Source organism: Sinohyriopsis cumingii, chromosome 17, assembly GCF_028554795.1.
Source record: "Sinohyriopsis cumingii isolate HCF-2022 chromosome 17, ASM2855479v2, whole genome shotgun sequence".
NCBI classification, from domain to species: Eukaryota; Metazoa; Mollusca; class Bivalvia; order Unionida; family Unionidae; genus Sinohyriopsis; species Sinohyriopsis cumingii.
The window spans coordinates 115,389,917-115,413,042 of record NC_142977.1 but is presented as its reverse complement, the minus strand read 5'-3'; positions in this window follow the sequence as shown (position 1 = coordinate 115,413,042).

Sequence of the window (23,126 nt, the reverse complement as noted above, 5' to 3'; positions counted from 1 at the left end):
TGACGTAAGCTTGATGGTCTTTAGGTTTGCGATGAGGGAGTTCATCTTTAGCACAGACGACAGGATTCCAAGAAGCCGTATACGAACTGTGGTTCAAAAGGTAATAAAGTTCCCAGGTATCCATTTGTGTGGGGTTTTTTTCTTCTTCTTCACAGGTAATAATAAGTCGTTAATTCGATCCTGACTTTTTGCTTGAAAATGTCTGACGAATAAACGGTTATTCGTTCTGTTTCCTCACTCTGATTCAGGAGAGCTTCGATACGATGGATCTCTTGAGTAGTTAATGGTGGACAAGAATGTTCACGCAAGTCTTTATACCACTGGTGCAACACGTCTTTGTTCGAGATGAGACTCCAAGCTTCGTCCAGATACTCGTCCAATTTTTCTTCTTGACTCAACATCAGGCATTTATCGTGTTGAATTTGACTGGGATGATCGTTTTGACATCCATAACAATTTTTCTTGATCAATTCCGTCATTTTGTCGACCAAGTGTTTGGCAAAACAGGAGACTAAATGGGCTTCTTGTTCTGGCCATCTCGATTTCATCATGATCACTTCTTCTTCTTTTTCCACGGTCTCCTTACATTCCATCTCCAAAGTTTCTCCACTAGGTAAAGAGGGATAACAGTCTTCCATGGCTTCTAGTAATCTAGGATGACTTCTCTTAAACTGTTGATTTCTATCGTATTATCAAATTCTGCATACAGGATGACGTTCACTGTGTTCCCTGCTTCCAGTGCACTCGCAAACTGAATTTCCACTCGAATCTGGCCAGATTTTATAGGGTGGAAATGTCCCTCGTCGCTGCCTTGGTCTGGAGTGAAATCGAAAGCCCACAAAGCATAGCCTCCGTCATAATCGTCGTACGTAATGCCGTGACTGGTGTTGGTTCCTAACTGACCGGTGGCTTCGTACAGGGACAAGTACGATCTCAAGTAATTCTTCTGGGCAAAGTTAGGCTCGAAAGGTCGGGTACACAAGGTCTTGCCATCGCGACTGACTTCGATCTTGGACACATTGTAATGCTTAAACTCAAAAGGATTTTCGTTGTGGACTCCGTTGAAGGCTGTATTCTTGACGATACCAACAATCAAACGCTTGGGTAACTGTCCTTGGAACAGATGATCTTCGATCATGGATCGCTGTCCAGCAGGAATGGTGAACGTTTTCACTTCTACGCGTCGTATGGGATACTTGGCAGTTGTTCTGCTTAACGTTTGACTGATATCGTTTCCCACTTTAGGTAACACTTCTACGCGACGCACGTAGAGCTTGGCTTCTTGGATAACAGTTTTGTATTCATTGGCATGGGTCATCAAATGGAAAGCGGCACTGCTACGATTCAGTCTCAGGCGGATATCCACACCGTTCAGCAAATACTTTTCTTGTAACCACATGTCCAAATGCAAACGATCCATCAGTTCTAAACTTCGCCCTTGCAGAATTTTAGTTCTACGTGTGTTAAACCCCACATTGTGAAGATTGTCATCTGCTGTCAGGGCTGTATCGCTAAACGTGTTCTCACCTGCCGTGTCAGGTTTCCATACCACGCAAGCATCCAGATGAGTGTTCTTGGCTTCTTTTCCGTACGTCAAGAGATTTTCCAAGTAGGCGCGATACGGGTAAGTATCCATGCTGCTACTGACCAGTTTGTTATTCAAGTACAAGTCCACTTCGCTGAACAAGGAATGCATGAAATTGTTGACGGGCGCTACCCTATCATTGGCTCCAGGATTGGTGTTGTCAGTTTTGATCACTTTGACTTTCAAATACAGGTAACTGCTATTCAGATCGATGTAATCTTCGGGCTGTCCTTTGATTTCAAACTCGATGGGAGCGGAATCGGTCAATGAGGAGACCGGGTGAAATTCCACCCACTGGGATTCTTGCATCGTCATCATGGTGGGGGGATGGCAAACATATCCAGTTCCGTCTTGGAACAAGCACAAGACTCTCGGTGCATCATTTTTTTGTTCTTCCTCAATAATCGAAAACGTCTAAGTCTCGAACGGTTCTTGTTTTCTTGGCCTTTCTCGCTTGAAGTCTGGTGAAAGGGTGTTTTCTGCGTCGTCTCTTTCTGCCTTGTCCTTGCTGAATGCCTGATTCGGTAGCGTGCAGGGCATTTATAGGTGTGTCTCGTCGGCCTAAAATGTCTTTACCCGTTTGCAGCAAGACATTTTTGCCTGCCCTCATGAAGGCTTCTTTAGGGTTTTGTTTGTCGATGATGACATTTTGGAGAAATTCTTTGCCTTGTGTCAGTGCCGCATCTTTCAAGGCGTGCAATCCTCGTGTTACCATCGGTTTCAACACCGGGGCCACCGAACGAAAGGCCGATTTTAACATGTCTCCTAAACCGTGTCCTCGCTGTCGAGCCACCCCTTGGTACACTGGATACATGACTTACGAGTCGTGAGAGAACCGTTTTCGAAAATGGAGTTTCACCGTGACTTTTCCTTTGGTGAATGGAATATTTTGTCCCAAATCTCCTTTTATAGTAATGTTGACCGTGTCCAAATACGACTTGCTGACCGGCAAATAGTGAGGATGGACAAATTCGCGGTGAACGTGATAAGTGTTTCCACCTTCCTCGTCAGCGTTTGTGGCAGAATCCACTTTGAAAGGAATGACACGCAGTAACGGCACGGAGGTGTGTCCCACCACGTTGTATTCCACCACATCGGAGTACACAAGGATCAAATTCAGTCCTTGGTTCAGTTCTACCGGGAAACGAAAATACCTGGCAAAAGAGTCGTTGTCATGAATGACTGGTAATTCGGGGCTTTTTTTTTGTTCTCCTGTCTTCCTCAGCTCCACGTCACCGCCCAATATGTCAAACAATTCAGGACAAAATAAGAAAGACATGAATTTTTTGGACCCCTCAGAAAATTTCATCAGAAAGCGACGAGCTATTTTGTGGTATTCCAGGGTGACACTTTTTTAGACATTCCCCAAAGCTTTATGGAACACGCCATTAAACCTGGAGGCTATGGCGCTGACCAAATGATGACCACTGAAATAATAGCCTGGGAGAATGAACAAGTTGTAGGTGGTCGTTTTAGTTCTGTCATCATAGGTTTTATTGGTATATGTGCCAATCTTATCCAACTCCTCTTGCAATTGTTTGTCATGAACTTCCACCTTAAACCAATTTTGCTGGGCAGTGATATTGTGGACTTGGGTTGGGTGAATCATTTCCACTAAAGCCACTTCCCAATGGGCTTCGTGATCTAAGGGGATGGCTTGAGGTAATTTGGCCGTGTAACAGCACAACGTGTTGTTGGGAAACACCTCCATGGAACTGTCACTGGGTAAGGTTAAGTAAAATTGGTTTTGGTGACTCATAATTCCAGAGTTCTGTGGCTGTCCGAGGGGATAGTGGATGTTAGAGGCGTGTCTCCGCCCAAAATGGGGTTCTGGTTGTGGTTGTTGGAGTGGTGACTGGCACTGGACACAACGTTCCCGTTCGAGGAGAATTTCAGGGAGGGATTAGGAAGCAGGTAACCGATGCAACTGCTCAATAAAATGGTCCACAATTGTTTGTCTCCTTGTTGCAAACTCAAATTGGCGATGGCTGCCCCGATGACACAATACACCACGAAGATTTGGCAGAAAAAGACGATTTGCGTTTTAGGCACACGTTCTCCACACCACACCCACAAGGGTTGTTTTTGTAAATCTTGCACAGAAGAACTAGGGGAAGAAGGACTGGTCGACGTAGCTGCGTCTGCTGCTGTGTGAAAGGGCATGATGGTCACTTCTTCTTTTCATAGTCGATGACTTGCGAAGCGTCGATCCAAGAATCGAAACTGGGTGGATATCCTTTCCAACGTACTTTCACTTCTTTGACACGACGTTTGCCCACTTTACGGGTTCTGCGTTCGAGAATGCTTTCGATGTCGTACACGTCGTCTTCTTTTTTGGTGACACGTTGTAACTCGGGCAAATAAAACGTTCCTTTGAGTACTTCTCCGTTCATGTCTTCCAATTTATAGACGGCAGGATGACGGCCATGTACTCGTCCAGTGACGCGAAACAGTTCGGTCGTCCAGTTAGGTAAGTAACCTTTGTCGAAAGTGCGTTTGGTTTTGCCAATGCGCACCCAATCTCCTACGGTCAACTCTCCACTTTTTTTGGGGACAGCCCTCGTCGGGGACGTACCGAACAGGCGCTCAAACACCAGCACTTCGTTGTCGGGAGTCACGTCTTGCGGGGCACGTCCGATGCTTCGATGGTAAGATTGGTTGTACGCTTGCACCAGGTGCGGTAAGATGTCGATGTACTTCAGAGTGTGGTGATGCGTAAAATATTTCCACATGAGTTCTTTCAAAGTGCGTTGAAAACGTTCCACGATGCTGGCTTTGGTTTCGGGATTCTCGGTGGTAAAAAAATGAATGTCACGTTTCTTTAATTCTTTTTGGAAAGCTTGGTTCAGAAATTCGGTGCCTTTGTCCGTTTGCCATCGAAGAGGGCGACGACCGCTTTGTTTCAACACCCGTTGCAGGGCTCGCACTAACTCACTGCTCGATTTGGAAGTCAAAGGCACGACCCAGGCAAATTTGGAAAAGACGTCGATGACACAAAACAAATATTTGTAACCACGATTGTAGCTGGCCAAATGAGAGACATCGGCTAAATCGGCTTGCCATTGATGATCGATGCCTTCCACTCAGGTGCGACTTCTGGCAAACTTGCGTCGAATGGGTTTGTGTAAAGTGTAGGTAGCTTGTTCTTGTAACCATCGTTGCACTTGAGGTAAACGGAGACTTTTCAGTCGCGTTTTGGCAGCACGATACAATTTTTGAACTCCTGCGTAACCTGCAGGATGCGAGGGATCGTAGTAAATGCTGGCTAAGACTTTTTCCATTTTTTTTGTGTTGATTGGTGTCTTAATAAGGCACATACTCTATGAAGAGGCTACTCTTTTTCTCTTGGGGTATTTTCTTGGATTGCAATGCTTTGCGTGTGCGACCGGCAATAGGTGTTGAAGAGGAGAAGGATGTCTGAGCGGGGGATATCGGTTCTTGTTTCACTTCTGTCTTCACTTCTGTCTTCACTTTCTTTTTCTCTTGTGAGGAAGAAGGGGTGGCCATCATCTTTTTTAATCCATCCAATTCTGGAGGTAGGTGGTGTTGTTAACTTGCGTACTTTTTCTGGTGGAGTTTGAAACCCTTCTTCTTCTTCTTCTTTTCCTTTTTCTGTCTTGGTCACTGGTAATGGTGGAACTGGTACTGGTACTGGTACTGGTGATGGTGCTGGACTTTTCATCAAGGTCTTAAAATCTTTCAAAGTGGGTAGAGCTGTTTCGTCTAAAGCTTTCTGGTGAAAGAGTTGCAGTCGTTGCAAGAGTTGACCGTACTTTTGCGATTTTTCTGTTTCGGACAAATCTTGGCGATCCATCAAGGATTGCAATTCGTGTTGTAACTGGGACATCTCGCTCAAATTGGGATTGGGAGGTAAATGCGGGGTGCGTTGTTCTTGCCACCGATGGTATTCCATCCATCGTTTGTAAGGCACTAAAGCTAGTTTTCGTCCTTCCATGGGGTTGTCAAGGGTCGATTCTGAGATCTTGGGACTTCCGAGGGCCTTTTTATCTTGCTCCCACCAGTCCTCCCAACATGGTTCCCAAGACTCCTTTCAGTATGGGGCCTAACAAGAGGGGCAAAATGCCTCCACGTTGCACTAACATCTTCTTTTTTTGACGAATGGGAATTTTCTTTCGAACCATTTGGCGAAGAACGTGACGATGTTTGCTTAAGCATTGTTTCTGGTGTTTGGACAAAGGGATCGTGCCTTTCAAAACGTTCAAACAACATTCGCACACGGTATCGATGACCTCTTTGGAGGCCGTTTGAATGAGTTTTTTTCGTAGGGGTGGAGAAGCTTTGGACAGGACAGATAACATGTCCCCATGTTTGACTAAACGTGGTGGCAGTCCTTTCCTTTTCTTTCCTTGGGGTTTTCTGGAGGGTGACATCTTTGAGTCTTCAGGAGCGCCAAAAAAACACTGATACCCTACTTGGTCACAGGTCTTTTTATACTGGAACGCGTCGCCACTGATTGTCTTTACGTCGTATCAACTTCATGACAGGCATGACACGTCGTGCAGGGGTACGCAACGGACTAAATCGAGCCAGTTCTTGCTTGGACAAATCCAGTAAACTTTGTAACATGCCCGATCTTTCTTGAACTTTGATTTTGGGAGAAGGTACTTTGTGAGCAGCAGCCACTGCCACTAAATTGGAGGGTCCTGCCACTGGGGAAGTTCTTTTGGGGGTCATCAACGGAGAAGTTCTTGGTGTGATCAACGTCTCCAAGTACTCATCAGTTCCTGGTGACATCAACGGAGAAGTGGACAAACGTGAGGTTGCCGGAGACGCAGTCACCGCTGTGGCAGGTCGTGGTTTGCGAGTGTAAGGTTGCGTCCTGGCCGAAGTGCCTCTCTTGCGACTAGTTTTCTTCTGTGGACTTTTCTTTTTCTGAGGACTTTTTCTCTGTTTCTTTTTCTGGGGACTTCTTTTCTTTTTCCGGGGTGGTGTCTGGTAAGAGGAGGGTCCTGCCACTGGAGAAGTTATTCTTCTTGGGGACCTGGTCTTTTTCTTTTTCTTCTTGGGGCTTCGTTGGACTTTTGTCTTGGGGATAACTTTGGGGGCATTAGGATCCCATCTTAAGAGTGAGCGAATGATGACCCCTCCTACAGTACCGCTCCCTCCAAGTTTCAAAATGATTTGTTTTTTGGTTTGAGTGTCGATGCGGGGATCGGCCAGTTGGACCAAAGCGACTTTGTTTCAATCGAAAAAGCGTTGGGTTTGATGAGGAATCTGAATGATTCCTTGGAGTAATTGACGTGCCGTCACCGTGAACCATCGTAAGACTTCTTTGAGACTAGCTTCTAAGACACGGGCTCGTGTTTGTGGATCTTTTTCTCGACTGATGCCATACAAGGCACGAATCAATTTGACGGGAAGATGCGACTGAAGGGACGTCATGTTCGCACTGTGTGAGACAGACGAGAAAGGGTCTGAGGTTTTTATAGATTTTTTTCATGGGGAGTGAAATGAAGTCGAGGACGGAGACGTGTACAGGACAGGCCCTCCGTCTTGGCACCAGTGGTGAAACAAGTGGGTACGAAATCGCAAATCCTCGGGAGTCGTAGGTTTCAAATCGACGAGTAAATAGGCGTGTGGCGTTTGAGTGGCATCGTCGTACGCCTGAGTCAGCCAAGGCGTTCCTAACTGTTTGGCTAAGACTTGCACTTGCGATTTATCTCGAGGGCTTTTAAACAAGACCACGTAATGCGCATTGAGACTGATGGTGCGATGGGCTTTACTTTGCTGAAACAAATTTTGGGTGATGTAAACGACACTGGCATTACGGTGATGCCCTTTGCGCGTAAACCACAATTTAATTTCTTCTTCGTCTTCTCCTAACATGTCGTCGAAAATGACCAAATGGGTTTGACGGGAGTCAGAGACGATGCCATCGTCTGCTTTAGGAATGCCTTCCACAAACACGATGGAATCGTCTTGACTTTCTCGCAAGAGGCTGTACGCCGATTGCCACTCTTTGTAACACCACACGATCCGTTGAGGGGGCCGATCGATCAAATGATGTTTATGTTCGATCAAACGTTTGACGAATTCAGTTTTGCCTGAACCGCTAGGTCCAGCAATGAGCATGTTAAAGGGATGGCGAAGATACAAAGCCTCCCAACTGGCACGATCTAAGTGTTCGTCGATGACTTTGACAGTAGAGGAAGAGGGAGCAGAGACAGCAGAGGTAGCCATGGTGTGAGAAATGTCACTTGTGACACGAAAAAACAAACAAGACAAGAGTTTATATACTTTTTCAGAACACGTTTATTGAATGTTTTTTTCAAACATGAATACGAAAGACAAAAATACATAAAAGCCAAAGGCTTAAGTACAAGGATAAAAGGCACATGATAACGATGAACGTGGAATAAACACAAGTGTCTGTACAACAACCACATCTTTTGGGTAATGTTCTAACCAGTTCTATAGTAGGGGGTAAGGTCACACAAGTGTCCTCCCGAAAGGGTCTTTCAGGTCTGTCCACGACAGTCCTGTCCTGGGTGACGGGTTCTTCTGGCACCGTCACTAACACGGGTTGAAAAGTAACTTTTTTCCTTGAACAACTCTCGTGCATACTGGGCCACTTCTTGGGTCCAAGCCTCAAAATCCCATTCTTTCCAGGCACGGACATCTGTCCAATGGGGATGTAAGTCACAAGCTACACACACATCGTCATACACGTCTTGGGTAGCTAAAAGTTGACGAATCTTTTTTTCCCGTAGAGGTCGAGAAGTATCCAGATGAAAACGCAAGGCTTTGAGCAAAAGGAGTTTTTCGTGACCATTTAAGGCCATGGAGGTGGTAAGTACTGATCGTAAAGAGTCCACAAAGAATCGGCTGGTAAACGAAATCCCAGAAAACAAGTCACTAAGACACACACCACTTGTCGTCCCAAATTGAATGGATACAGTTCTTGTAATAATTGATGGTAATGATCCACGGTTTGAATATGGTCATTGAGTTCCTTCCACGGAATCTGTTGGATGACATGTGACATAAACCGTGGCATGGCAGCCTGTTTTTATATTCTCTTTTTTTTGGATGCAATACACGTACTTTCTAGCCAGAGATCTTCGTTCTCCAGTAGGGAATCTAAATCTTGCATACTGTAACCGAAACGTCAGAGTTCGTTTAGAAGTTTCCTCTTCCGCTAAGTAGATTCCACGTAACAAATGTTGGTAATCCTTTACCTTGTCTTCCTCAATGTGTTGCTGTAAGTGAATCTCGAAGTAACCATAATTATGAACATGTCGATCATTAGCGACCTCAAAGTGTTGAACAATGTCTGACCATTGAAAGAATTTCTGACGAATCAGTTCTCTTATACCATTCAGGTACCAGTGGTTAAAAATCTGGTGACGTAACGGATGCAATTGTTCTTTACGTTTCACTTGTATTTTCACCAACTGTCGGTAAATCCTTTCTCTCAACTCCTCAGGCAAGCCCAAAATGTTCTCTTGTAAAGTATCCATAAGTATATACACTGTTTTTGGAATCGCTGGGTGGTAGCCAATAGCCTCGTTTAACTTTGTGCCTAATGTAATATCCACTCATAATCAGTCTTCTTGTACTTTGGAACATAGCATAATTTAAAAACGGATGAATCACTTTGAGTTTGCGTTTCACTTGTATTTTGATCAGTTCTCGGTAAATGCATTCTCTCAATTCCACAGGCAAGGCACGAATGTTCTCTTGCAAAGTATCCATGAATAGGTCATACTAAATCCTCCTTGGTCTGACACAAGAAATGTACTGTTTGCACAAACATGGTTTTAATTCATTGTCGAATCTAAATCGTTTCACCACTAATCTACACATTACAATTCGTTCAGAAGTTTCCTCTTTCACCAAGTTGACATTGTGTTCAAGATGTTGGTAATTCGTTAACTCTTCCTCTGGAATTCGATGCAGCACGTTTACAATGTAGTAGATAGAATCGTCCATACCAAACCATTCCTTTTTATAACCAGGAGGTCGTTGATCAATGTCTGTCCAATGGAACACTTTCAACTCAATCAGTCCTTGTATAGCCTGAAGGTACCAGTGGTTAAAGATCTGGTGACGTAACGGATGCAATTGTTCTTTACGTTTCACTTGTATTTTGACCAGCTCTCGGTAAATGCATTCTCTCAATTCCACAGGCAAGGCACGAATGTTCTCTAGCAAAGTATCCATGAACAGATTATTATGGTAAGAAGTTACTTCAATGTCTCGGTCCCACTAAGGGTAAGTAATGACAATTCGGTGACCATCGAGCATGTTCTACGTAGGCCGAATCTTGCGGTTCCCAGTGGTGAAGTGACACACCGCAACTGAAGCACTTGACTTTATCTCCTTCGCCCAAGTAGAAAAATCCGGCTCTGGCTAATTCTTCAGGGGTCGGTCCTCCCAGATACTTTGGCCATTTTCCTTTGAACGATTGAAGACGATTTTCAAAGTCGCAGTATTCCGACAAACACACAGGAAACGAATATTCGCTTTTCACAGGTTCGTTTCGATGAGGGTTGGGTGACAGGAACAGGAGTTTGCTCAGGGCTGGATGACATCCGTAGGGAGGTAAACGTGAAGGTCGACATTCCCCTTTAAACCCGGTAAAATGTCTAAGAGGACGAGCGGCATCGCTTTCGCATCCCTCAGGTTTGACACGCACAGCATCACTTTCCATGACAGGGGCAGTGAGAACAAAGTTCCCATGATGCTTTACGGCATCGCTCAGGTCACAACGTACAGCATCGGTCCCATCGCAAGGCTCACAATCGCACTCGTCTGCAAACTCCGTTACGCAATTACAATGGTAACCACATGGACAATCGCAGTTTCCTTCCGGACATTTTCCGTCGCAATGCCTGGGTCTTATCCATCCAGTATTAGTCACACTAGAGGAAGATACAACTTTTTTACAATCCCCAAACTGGAACGATGTCTCTTTCAAAGTATTCATCTTGTTTGCTCGGTCTTGGTAGTCACAATGAACTATGGATCTTAACCATAGCCCCCTTTTTATACTAGTCTCAATGCAGTCTCCAGCTTGTACATCTTTCCTTTTTTACGTTTTTTATGTCTTGTTCTGGAAGGTACCGTCTCTAAGGTACCGTCAACATTGTACCGTAGTGTGATGGGTGGAAAGGCCATAGAAAGGTAAGGGCAGTGCGGAGACCATCGAGTATGTTCCAGAATAGCTGAATCTTTATAGATACATAGATCCATTCGTAACTTCAGTCCGCAAGCGAAACACTGTACCTCGTATCCCAATCCTGACTCAGGTCCCAAGTAGACAAATCCTGTTCTAGCTAAAACATGCGAAGAAGGTAATCCTTCCCTATCCGTAGGCCATTTCTGAAACGTGTCCAATCGACGGGCACAATCACAATAGTCAGGTAAGAAGACTGGAAAATGGTAGGGTTTGAACTTGGAGTTCTCATCGGGTTTCTCACTCGATTCTTGCTGTGGCGAAGTCATCTTTCTGGTGGGTGGCTATCCTCTTACAACCAATGTTTTATACCAACGTGTCCATACGGTAAGGTGAAATGATTGGGAAGTCGAACTCGCTTCTGGTACACGATTTGATAGACTTTTTCCAAAGGGCGACTGACGATGTGGTGAGTGGGTAAACGTACAATCTTGTTCGGTTGGTAAGTGGTCACTTTAAAGTTTCCATCCTCTCCCGATTGCAAGGCTTCTTTCAATACCCCAAAATTGACCACTCGACTGGTACGATAATTCAGAGTCAGTCCTTTCACTTTGCACGTCGTGTGCACTTCTCCTTGTTTGTCCCGGTATTCGTAGCCGTAATTTTTGGGACCGCCACTGACAAAACTTAGAATCTTGTCGTCGGGATGCTCGTCTGTCCAGGCTCCTAAACGGTCTCCTTCGATGTTAGGGTGATGTTGAATCGGGTGATGGATGTAAATGCAACTGTCCGTGTCAAAGTACAGGACGCGTTCTTCTAACAGTTCTAAAGCTTCGTACAATTTTAAGCGAGCATGAGCTGTCACGTAAGCCGCAATGATAACATTTCCAAAAGGGTCGTCTTGTACAAAGTCCAGATCTTCTTCGTAATTGACCAAGATCAAATTCTCTCGAACGACGTCCACGTGTTTCATGTATTTGGTTTTGTCGTGAATCATCTGGAAGTAGCGGGAAGGTTCTGTCAAATATTCCGTCTTGGGTAAACACGGTCGTTGTGCCATTTTACCCCACAAGCAATTTAACATCACTTTGGCAAACGATCGCCTGCCTTCGTTTTTCTCGATGTGGTCTAAAGTGATGCCTTCTTGTTCGTAATATTTCTCTTTGAATTTTATTTGGTCTTCGGGAGTGTGACACCAGGAAGGATAGCCGCTGGCTTCTTGCTTCAGTTTCAAAAAGGCATCCACGTAGTCGGCGAAAATGCCTTTCTGAGTAGGGTCACCCTTGTGGTACTGTTGTGTCTTGGGAAAGTGGCAAATTTCGTATACTTCTAACAGTTCGTATCCCATGTCCAGAGCTTTGAACAATTCTACGCTGACCCAGGTTCCCGTCAAGGCCCGTTCTTCCTGGCTGTGATGACAAGGCTGGTCTTGGTTGCACGTTTCGGCACAAGTACGGCACAAGGGAAACATCAGTTTGCCTTGACAATGGTGAGGTAAGACGGGATGGTATAGGTTCGTGGGAGGCAAAACTTTACACTTGATCAAGCCTTCGTATTGTCGAATGTTTTTCAGGTCGATGTGTTCCGTGAACAATTGCGGGTGCCCTACAGGAAAGCGACAATATTTGCACACGTAGGGATACAGCGAACACACGTCCAAGTATTTGATTTCTTCTCCTTTCTCTTCGTCGGCTTGGTACAGCAAACAGGTGGCATTGGTCCTTCCTCCGTACAAACTATCCCTCGGGTTCAGCGGGTCCATGAACTGGTAACTTTCCACGGCACGTTTAAACTAGGGATCGGTTTTCATACGGTGATCGTACTCGTGTTCCCACATTTCCACCACTTGGTATCCTCGCTGTTCTAACTTTAGGCGTCGCTGACAAGTGTCCTGGTACAAGTCTTCCATGGTTCGTTGCAAAAACTGATTTTTAGTGCCACGGTCAGGGTAACAAACAGGACATCCGTGAAATAAGCAACCGTTAAACTCGTACACGATCTTGGGGTTTTCTAAGTCCCAGCCATCGACCGAATACGTTCCGATGGTCTTTTCGCCCCCTCCGTTGCGGGCATGCTGAATCCACTTGTCTTCCTTGTCGCACAAGTAATGTAACCAACGTAGGGCTTTGACCGAGTATTGACGTTTGACAAAGTGGGTCGTTTGAGGACTGATGACAGCCACGGTCTTTTCAGGCATGAATCGTTGTCGATACACTAAGGAACACGCTTTGGCAATGGTGCAAGCTTCTTTCAAAGGATCGACCCCTCCGTGTTCCATGAACAGTTCTCGAAATTTTCCACAGCAACGCCGTAAAATGTCCACGTCGGAACGACAATACTTTAGCATTTCTTCCTGAAAGTCGAAAGGGTCCGAGGCGTGAATCTGGTACCAAGCGTAGAAAGCTTCTCGTTGTTCGGTACGCATGTTGTCGGGGTCGTAATAATGAGCCTCAGGCAAATGGGGTAGAACGGCATGTTGATTGGCTTCCGTATTGAAAAAGTGTGGAAAGTACCCTTTAGCCATTTCTGTCATTCCAAACGTTTTAGGCATTCGACTCAAAGGCATGGCCAAGTAACTCATCGAATCTTTAAACTGTACTTGTCCCACTTGCATGAAAATGATTTTGGCTCCGTTCAAAGTCACTTTAGGACGTTCGGTGCCATGTTCCGTATAGTATCTGAGAAGAAACTGTCCATCGTATCCGGAGAAATTGTGAGCCATCACCGTGGCATGACGATGACAATCTCGGTAACGTTCGATGTCCTCTTGGCTCCATGTCTTGTCGACGGGGTCTAAGACCCATTGGGCAAAATCGTCTAGCGTCTTCGGTCCCCGAAAGATTTTTTCACGCCCTCCAGGAATCTTGGTGCAGTGAGGGCAATGACTGAAGATAGGTTCTTGAATGCACTTCTCGCACGCTCGATGAGCCACGCAAAAATTAGGAATGTGAATGCCAGTCTCTTGCATGCATTCGAAATCGAAAAAGATGAAATTGCCTTTCTTCTTGTGACCGTCCTCTTTCTCTGGTGGGGTTTGGTATTTTTGCACGTAACATTCGTGTTCCAAGTCCACGATGTGGTGACAAATGTGACATTTTTTCTTTCCTGAACATATGTGTGCCTTGGTATTATTGGTACGTATGACTTGTCCACACACGGGGCACAATCTCAGCAGTTGACAAGCGCATTTTTTCTGTGAACCTTGCGTCTTCAAATGTTGTTGGTAACAGGCAGGGCTGACAAACGTGCGCAGAGAAGTGGAACAAGGCACTGGTTCTTCGCTCAGACAGGGTGGAGAGGCCAAACATCCTGAGCATTTCCATCCACAATGTTTGTGTTGCTCTCGATTGTTATAACCATAGTCACATTTCTCACAATAATAAACATATCCCAGGAATCCAGTGATACTGGTAATGGTATCGAAATGGTCATCGTGATGATAAAGGTGAATGTATTTTCCGTCCTTAAAATCTTGGCCTCGAAACAATAGAGGCCCGCGCATTTCTTGAGGGTGCACTTTCAGGGTGTATCGTGGAGCTAGGACATCTTGCAATTTTTGCATCTCGGGAATGCCACAGGGTGTGTCTTTGGGCAGTCCGGCTTGTTGTAGCAGGAGTTCTGCTTCGTTTCGTTGTTTGGCTCGGTCGGAACGTTGAATAGTGTTCCAGGTTCTTTTCCATTGTACCGTGTCGTTCTTGTTGGCATAGGTTCGTCCCACCACGATGGCACGGGCTAAACACATCTGGTCATGAGGGTTGTTAATTCGGACGAGACTCGTTTTGGTGTTGCGAAGGTCGTCCACCAATAACATCTTTTTGCGTCCTGTCCCTTGAGGAGGAGAGACGTGGGTCATGTCCAGTGTGGCTTTACCATCGGTGATGTCAAACTGATCATTAGATTGTTGTACGTGTTGAATCTTGTCCATGACTTTGGAAGCAGTCAATTCTGCAGGGGTGCTAAACTCGATCCAAACAGGGGATTTCAAACCGTCGTGTTGTATGGAAAGTCTCAAGCGATCGTCTTCTTTGGGTTGACATTGTCGCTTGAGTGCAGTGAGCAAAGAATCCCACACCTCAGTGATGAACACTTCTGCTTTCTCTAACGGTACTTCAGCCTTGAAATCTTTAAACTTCACTGTGTATTTGTAAGCCGTGGTTCTAAATTTTCTAGAGGAGCGCTTTTCCGTGTCTCGAATGGAATAGTATTTTTCAGGGTTGACTAAGGGTGGTGAACTTGGTTTAGAGGGTTCGGATTCTGGTTCACTCATGTCCTCTTCAAAATCACTGGCATGAATTTGTGCCAAGATTTCAGCCCTGGTTCGAGGCGATAGATCACGTTTCTGCCTCTTACTATCTTCTTCTTCTTTCTTCTCGAATGAATGGGATCGTTTCATCTTGAAAGCAAAAAGTCAAATGACTCAAGTTCAAACACCATGAGCTACTTTATAGTCATAGCAGACCAGCGTATATAAAAGGGTGTGTGTCTTATCCTTTCACTATTCATTTCACTCTCAAGCCGAGTACAACGATGGAAGAGACTAACCAGATGGAACGTTTCGTCAGAGTTTTGCGAGGGGTCATTAGAAAATTCTCTTCAGACCAGCCTACGAACTACTCTCCTTCCTTTCGAGATAAAAGTCAAGATACTTGCTATATCTGTCAGAAGAAAGGGCATTGGTCTTCAGAGTGTCCAGACCGTCAAAAAAGAACAAAAACAGGGACTAAAAAAGACAAAGGTCAAGATACCTGTTATTATTGTAAAGAAAAAGGACATTGGTCTCCAGATTGCCCAAAAAAGAAACAAGAGGAGTCAGAAGAAAAGAAGGATTCTTCAGAAGAAGAGAGGGATTCTTCGGAAGAAGAGAGGGATTCTTCATAGGAAGAAGAGGAAGAAAAAAGACAATTCTATTTACAAGAGGCAAAGAAACAGGAGAAGAAGAAAAGAAGAAGGGAAGAAAATGAGGAAAAGACGGTGAAGAAATTCAAAAAACAGAGAGACTAAACAAGGAGAAAGAAGAAGTCAATGAACTTTTTATTAAAGTGTTGTGTTGTGAATTGTGAATTGGATTGTAAAAAATGGAGAAAAGAATAAATGAATGATATAAGGTAAGTGTCTTTGAGTTTTGATTTTAAAATAAGAACGTACACTCACGCACTCATACAAAGACACGTACTATAAAGGTAAAATGGGTGGATTATTTTTTTTTTTTAAGTTATTGGCAAATTGAAATTGTATTTCTTTTCGAGAAATGTGGGTGGCCCTGAAAAGGGCCTTTTTCTCTTTATGATGTAGGGGTGAGTTCAAGCAATCAACTTTAACTGCCTTATGCCTTTGCCACGGCCAAGGCCTACTTCTGGACTGCGTAATGTTGATGATGATGATGATAATGATTGGGTTGAAATCACTAAGGGTGGTACGGTAGGCTTAGTCACAGGGTTGACGTGTTTAGCTCGGGAAGGTCGTATTCTCTTCGGTCGTGATAAAGAAGTCTGATACATTTGTTTCAGACTTCTTAACTCCGCTAAAATGTCCAACAGTACCGTGACCGTTTGATTTTCACCCTCTTGTTTCTTTGCTGCTACTTCTTCTTGCTGTTGTTTTTTTCTTACCTCTTCTTCTTGTTGCTGTTGCTGTAGGAGAAAAGCCTGTTCCGCTTCCTTTTGTCGTTGTATAAATTTCTCCAATTCTTCTTTCTGTCTCTGTCTAAAATTCTCCACTTGCGGTAATGAAGAAGGTAACGAAGGTTCCGGAACAAATTCTTGCGAGGAGAGAAAATCCACAAAATCCCAATTCACCTCTTCTGAAAGTAAGTCCGAGTTCCCTTGGGCAGTCTCCCCTGCTGGTGCACCCCACTGGATCGTTTTCTGAGTTTCCGTCATGTTGAATCACTGTCGCATAGATTGACTGCACACAAGCGCTAGCGAATCTATATTGACTACGTGACGTCACAGACTGCTCTCTTCGGATTGGATGCGAGCTGACTGAATTCTGTAACGCGTGTTCGGATTGGTAAATGAACTCAATCCGTTTCAATCCTTTCTGTCCCTATAAATAAGCGCAGTTCACTGCATTGATTCACCTATTCTCGGAGCCTCAACATGTGGACCGACGTTGAATCTTCAACCCTTGTGTCAACAATGATGTTCATTACGGACATGCTCATGTATGTCCGATCCAAGTGGACCGTTGTCCACAGGACCAACAGCAGTCTGTGGATAAGAAGAGTCTATATAGAGAGACAAGGTTGCCTCAAGAGGACTCTGATGTATGGCCCTGCTGTAAGACGAAGTTTGAGGAAAAGAAGATGTCGCAAATGCCCTTTATGTTAAGGGCATATTAACATAAACCAAAGGCCCTTTTCAGGGCCAGCCATATATCTCGAAAAGAGATAGCCTTTCAATTGCCTACCCCTTTTTTTAAAATTTTTTTAAAAAAAAAAAAGAAACCATGTTCCATTCCCCTTGTCCCTAAACAAGCCCAAACTCTATTCCCCATGTTAAATTCCCCTTGTACGTAGAGTGACCCACGATTTTTAACCATGTTAAATTCCCCTTGTACGTAGAGTGACCCACGATTTTTCGCCATGTTAAATTTCCATTGTACGTAGAGTGACCCAGGGGTCACTGTAATGCTAATTCCCATTGTACGTAGGGTGACCCCTTTCACTACTCTAATCACTCCAGTTTGATTTATCTCTTTTAGTCATCATTATATATCTTAATATAACTGAAGCAATGCTCTAGGCTGACATACGCAATGAAGTTGTGTGTAATTCATTTTTCTTTCTAACTTATTTTATACGTACCTCTAAAGAAATGTAGTAAATGAAAGATCTGCGACAAACAAGTATGTTTCAACATTTGTAAATATCACCCACAAAACGTTAGGATAATCTGGGCAATGTTTGCTTTAAACTAGAGACACAAATGGTTAAATATAGTTCTGCCCCACAAGCTGACTTCAGAGAGAAGTCTGCATATACACTGAATGTGACTTCTTAATTATATCATGATCACAACACCTCAGTTCATGTTCTCAGATGTTAATCCTTATATGTATGCAATATCTGCATGGGGATATCACGGAGAGAAACAGAACGACAGACAGACAGACAAAAAAAAGAGAAAGAAAGAAACCGAGACAGTGACAGTACCTTGACATTGATTAGCATCTGTGGTATAGCTGTAGACATAGCTAGCAGTACGCATTAATTAGGTCGATACATGTGGCTTATCTTCACATTCGTTTATTTCTGAAAGTACAAAAATACCATTTAGCCTCTGATTTTTTCTTCAATTTTCAGGTATTTGAATAAATCGCATTTAATTTGAAACCGTCGAAGGAATTAAAATTGACGTATCTAACCTGTGGATAATAGAGTCCTGATGTATTGCTATACTTGTGTTCAATAGCCGCAATCAGGAAGCACAATAATCTGGCCTTTTACGGCAGACGTCTACTTGAGACTGGCAATTAAATGATATTAATCGAGCGTCTTAATGTCCATCCAATGCCCCAAGGATCTTGGCATGTCGCCTTAAACAGGTGATAAGAAAACTTTCACTGTATCTTTATGTCCAAAAACTTTAATAAGGAATATGTCTTATCAAAAATTATCTCAAGATCAATCTTCAGGTTTAGATCTAACGATATCTTTTTTTATAAGAATTTGCTGTCATCAAATATGCTGTGAATAATGAATAACGTTTTATGACAATTTTACTGACATTCGACAAAACAAGAAAATGCTAACTAACTCTAAAGTACGTGCTTGACTTTTGTATATACTTACGCCTTTGACATTGAGAGATAGCAATATCCTTATAGTCTGCCATTTTGTTGGGACCCGACGAGTATGTTAATAACCTGATGACATTTCAACCAATGACATTCCAGCATTAATTTCAAAAGTTATCTAAAAATGGAATTTTAGCATTTTAAATATAGTTGAAGGGTAATACCTGAGTAAACCAACTAGCGGAAATGGGGCTCCAGGCTAGTGAAGCCCGTATGTTAAGATCATGGTAAACCATTTAGACTATTCGATATGAACGTTTGAGAAGAATCATCATTTGGTCATGCCCGTTTGGTATTCTCTTATTGACTCATCTTGTCACGTTGACGTATATAGCATCAAACATACAGAAAACAACACTTAATGAACAATCGCCTTTCTACATAATTAATGTGGCATTAATTTGCACAAAGCCTTATTTAGACAAAAGCACTAAGTGTAGTTTGTTTGCTGCCAATAGTCTTGGCAAAGAATGTACATGGCATTGACATCACAAAACTAAGCTACAAACAACGGTCATTTGTGTTTAATTGTTATTTCGAGCACAGACATATGAATATGTAAACAAAATTATCTTGGTTTCAAAATTGGTTGTGAAATAGATTCGGTCAGCATTACAATCCTATGCACGTGACGACAGGTTAGAATCCAGTGACAGCCAATCACACATTTTCTTCGTATTGTTAAATATATTTAATAACACATACGTTAAACTTCATGCAAAAATAAACAGAAGCTTAAAGCATATACAGAAAATTACTGTACAATGTGTTGGTTGACAATTGTATGGAAAATTATAATTTTAAGAAAATTTAATTTTGTAGCCTGTCGTAGAACAGTAATCCGACTATACATCTCTTCATATTCCACAGTATATTTCCAATCAGCAACTAAAAAGCTTGTAGCACTATTCTGAGTACCTACACATTCGAAGCTGAATTGAAGTATGACATTAACATTTAAGTATATGCATAATAAACAAAACATATTTTCATAAGCATATATGCTCCATAACGGGAGAGAAAGAGAGGGGCAGAAAAATAACTTGATGGCTTACGGGCTTGAGAATGATCAGCCAAGTGTGAGGTAGAAAACTGTTCTTTTTTTAGTATAGTATAAAATTCCAATCGTCGACATATAACGGTCGTTGTTTAATCGAGATTTACGAAAGAATTAGACGAACTAAACAATTTTAAAAAAAAAATAAAGAATTGTTATTTTATCTTACGTTAGTCACAAATTTGTAATTTATATTTCCAATGCGTTTAAAGGCTCTGCTATATCCAGAATATTGTTTGGCATGAAAACAAATATTTACAGTTTAATATTGTGGGCAAAGATTTGAGAAAATAGATGAGGTAATCAATTTGAAGTATGGAAATTCATTTCGACCGCTCTTGTGGCCTACATGGTTTGAGCGTCCGCCTTGGATGTGTGAAGGTCACGGGTAATGATAATGTGACTGGGTGGAACATGATACTACATGTCTGCAGCATGATATCACAGCGCTAAACATCACTATAACTGCCACACTGCAGATATCGTAGATATATGATTGAAAATTGTAAAAGCTACGTTGAAAATTCACATCTCACAAATAGACGTTCGTTTCATGGTGAGTAGGTGTGTTTTAAAGTATGGTGGTATTTTTATATATTGTCATCAATAAATGCAATTGGATTTATATGACAAATAACATTCCTAGATCGTGAACTATGTGTAGGATTGGATTTAGTCTCGAATATAATATTTATCAAATAACATGCAGCCTAACTCGAAGTAACATACATGACTATTTTGTATCAGGTAACTAATTCACTCCGGTATGTTGTGACCTTTAAGTGATCATTCTGCGTAGCTAACAATGTTGACGGTAGAGACCCCTATACCATTTAAGTCAGATTTGTTTGCTTTCATGTATGTAATTTCTGAACATTTCGAATAGATGCGATTAGTGGTTAGCGAACTATTTAAGTTTAAATGTATATTGTCAAAATGTTTTTACGAGACCACGCATAAATTCGTCATTTTCTGTGTTGCGAGACATGTGACTTTTATATAGGAATCGCTCATTGCAGATCACCATTGTCATTATGTTGTCGAGTGTAAAGATTATCTGCATTGTTGTATAATTGCGTGCATTATTCTGCATGCTAATTCTTGTGTTATTGGTAGATGCAGTTGTAGGAGTATGACTTCACCATCGCAACATCACGAAAAATAGGACATCGTAAGCTAGTTATTTCGCTACAAGTTAAGCGAAGAATGAAAATGCTATGCGTCAAATCATCGAATTATTTGTAGAGAGAGAGAGAGAGAGAGGTTATGTAAGACATTGATAATAACTGCTGCAGAGATGTAAATCAGTGTTCATATTTTCACAATAAGTGCAATCCCCCACACCCACCCCCAAAAAAGGAAAAGTTACATAAACAATACCGTATATAGGACGAGCCAATTTCACATTCAGTCAGAATTTCATAAGAAAAGATGCGTAATCAAATTCCTTTTGTGTAACGTGGCTCTCTTCATAAGCATATCTTGGTAAAACACGATTCTCTTCACGAGCATGTCTGTCTGAAGCAGGCGCATAGATGATAAAAATCCATTGTTGGCGAAGATATTCTTGGCTACTCGTAGATTGAGGTTTATGTGCCCTTCTTGGTCAATTCACCATATATTTTAAATGAGCACAAAAGAAATTATACATTATAATTAAGTCTTACTGACAGGAGTATCCAGATAAAATACATATATATATATATATATATATATATATATATATATATATATATATATATATATATATATATATATATATAGGCGTACGTAGTCACTCAACAGGCACTACAACAATGAATTATTTTTGTTTAGGTTTTAAAACTTTATGAAAAAGTCCTCAAGATCCAGATTTTGTTTTTAATTACCCACCTAAACACGTGGTTGTAAAGTTGGGTTTACTCATCCGTAATATCAGTTACAACTATATTTTGAGTAAATGAACACTATGGTGTGAAGACAAGTGTTAATTTGCTCTCGTGTACATATTTTCGGCTTTGTCATATTCTGGTGAATTTTTAAAACTTAACTTAATTTGCATATACTGAATACTGTAGACGAGGTACTACTATCACATAAAATTAATTACAATGTACAGTTTCTGTTGTCATATATAAAAATTACATTGGGCAATGGCCAAGAAATGTACATTAAGCCTTAATATATTTACAGTGATATTTTTCAAGAACAAAAAACACATTGTTCAAGTCACAAAACGGATAACGTAAGCCATTATGTGTATGTTGTGAGCGCGCGCTGAAAATGCGCTGAAGGCTACGAAATTACAGCTAAAAAGGGTTTCATTACATTAAACTTAGCATGGTTGTAGAAATATATAGAGGTAACCAGCGAAAATAACAGAGACCAAATATTGAAAGTGTAGGATTAATGACGGGGCTAAACTAGTGGAAATCGCAATATAACTAAAATAGAATAAAAAATAGTATCGATTTTATTTATCAGCTACGAGTCAACATAAAATACATTTTAACGAATCCTCAGAGTTCTGAGAGAGAGAGAGAGAGAGAGAGAGTCATATATGCAGACTTACAACAGCAATAGATGAATTCATGCCAGAGTCGGACTGGCGGTCTTGCTATCTCTCACTCCCCGGAATTCGCTAATAATATCAGCTCTTGGGGACCCTGGACCCTGATCTGAGAGAGAGAGAGAGAGAGAGAGAGAGAGAGAGAGAGAGAGAGATTAATCTTGAAGATCTGACAATTTCTCCCATATTATTATTCTTTACAGCAATAAAATTTAATTAACTGCTATCTTTTCTTCTTTTAATGCGGACATGTATCAATCGATTACCACACTTCCCCAGTAACTTCTTGGGCTACAGTTGGAGCTGGTAAATGCAACGTTCCAAGTCAGACGGCTTCTTGTAATATAAAGTTCACTTTTTCCAAGTGGTAATCATTTATCAAACTTACAATGTTAATTATTTGCCTGGCTATAGTTCAAACATTACACTTCACATGCATTCAATATAATTTACATATAATCATTCATGCATTGAAAATGAGAGACTCTTTTGAAATTATTTACTTATTTCTTTATTTGTTTGTTTGTTTGCTTATTCATTTATTTATTTGTTTATTTATTGCCAAATATATAATCGACATACAGGTGATAGACTTATCCATTTGCTGTGCGGTTATTGATACTGCATGCAAAGTGTGTACTTAGTTTTTCAGAAGAAAATGATTAGAAAATTCATAAATTGACCTTTTGTGTATATTCTGGTAATATTTTGACAAGCAAGTTGGTGCTAGACATAATCAAACCTTATTTTCATTAAAATGAAAACCGGTGTCAAATGTACTCAATTGTTCTTAATGAACATATACACAACCCTAAAACAATGTTGCAAAACAAAAAGCAAGTTTTATTGATACCATCGTTGACTATCATGCATAATGTATTCAGTTCCCAAGTTCACGTCTAACCTCAAGAGTTGGTATTGGGCTGTTTACAAAATCGTTCGGTTGTTTCCACTGAGGTCGCAGTTGATGGTGATAAACAGATATATATGCTGAATCAGG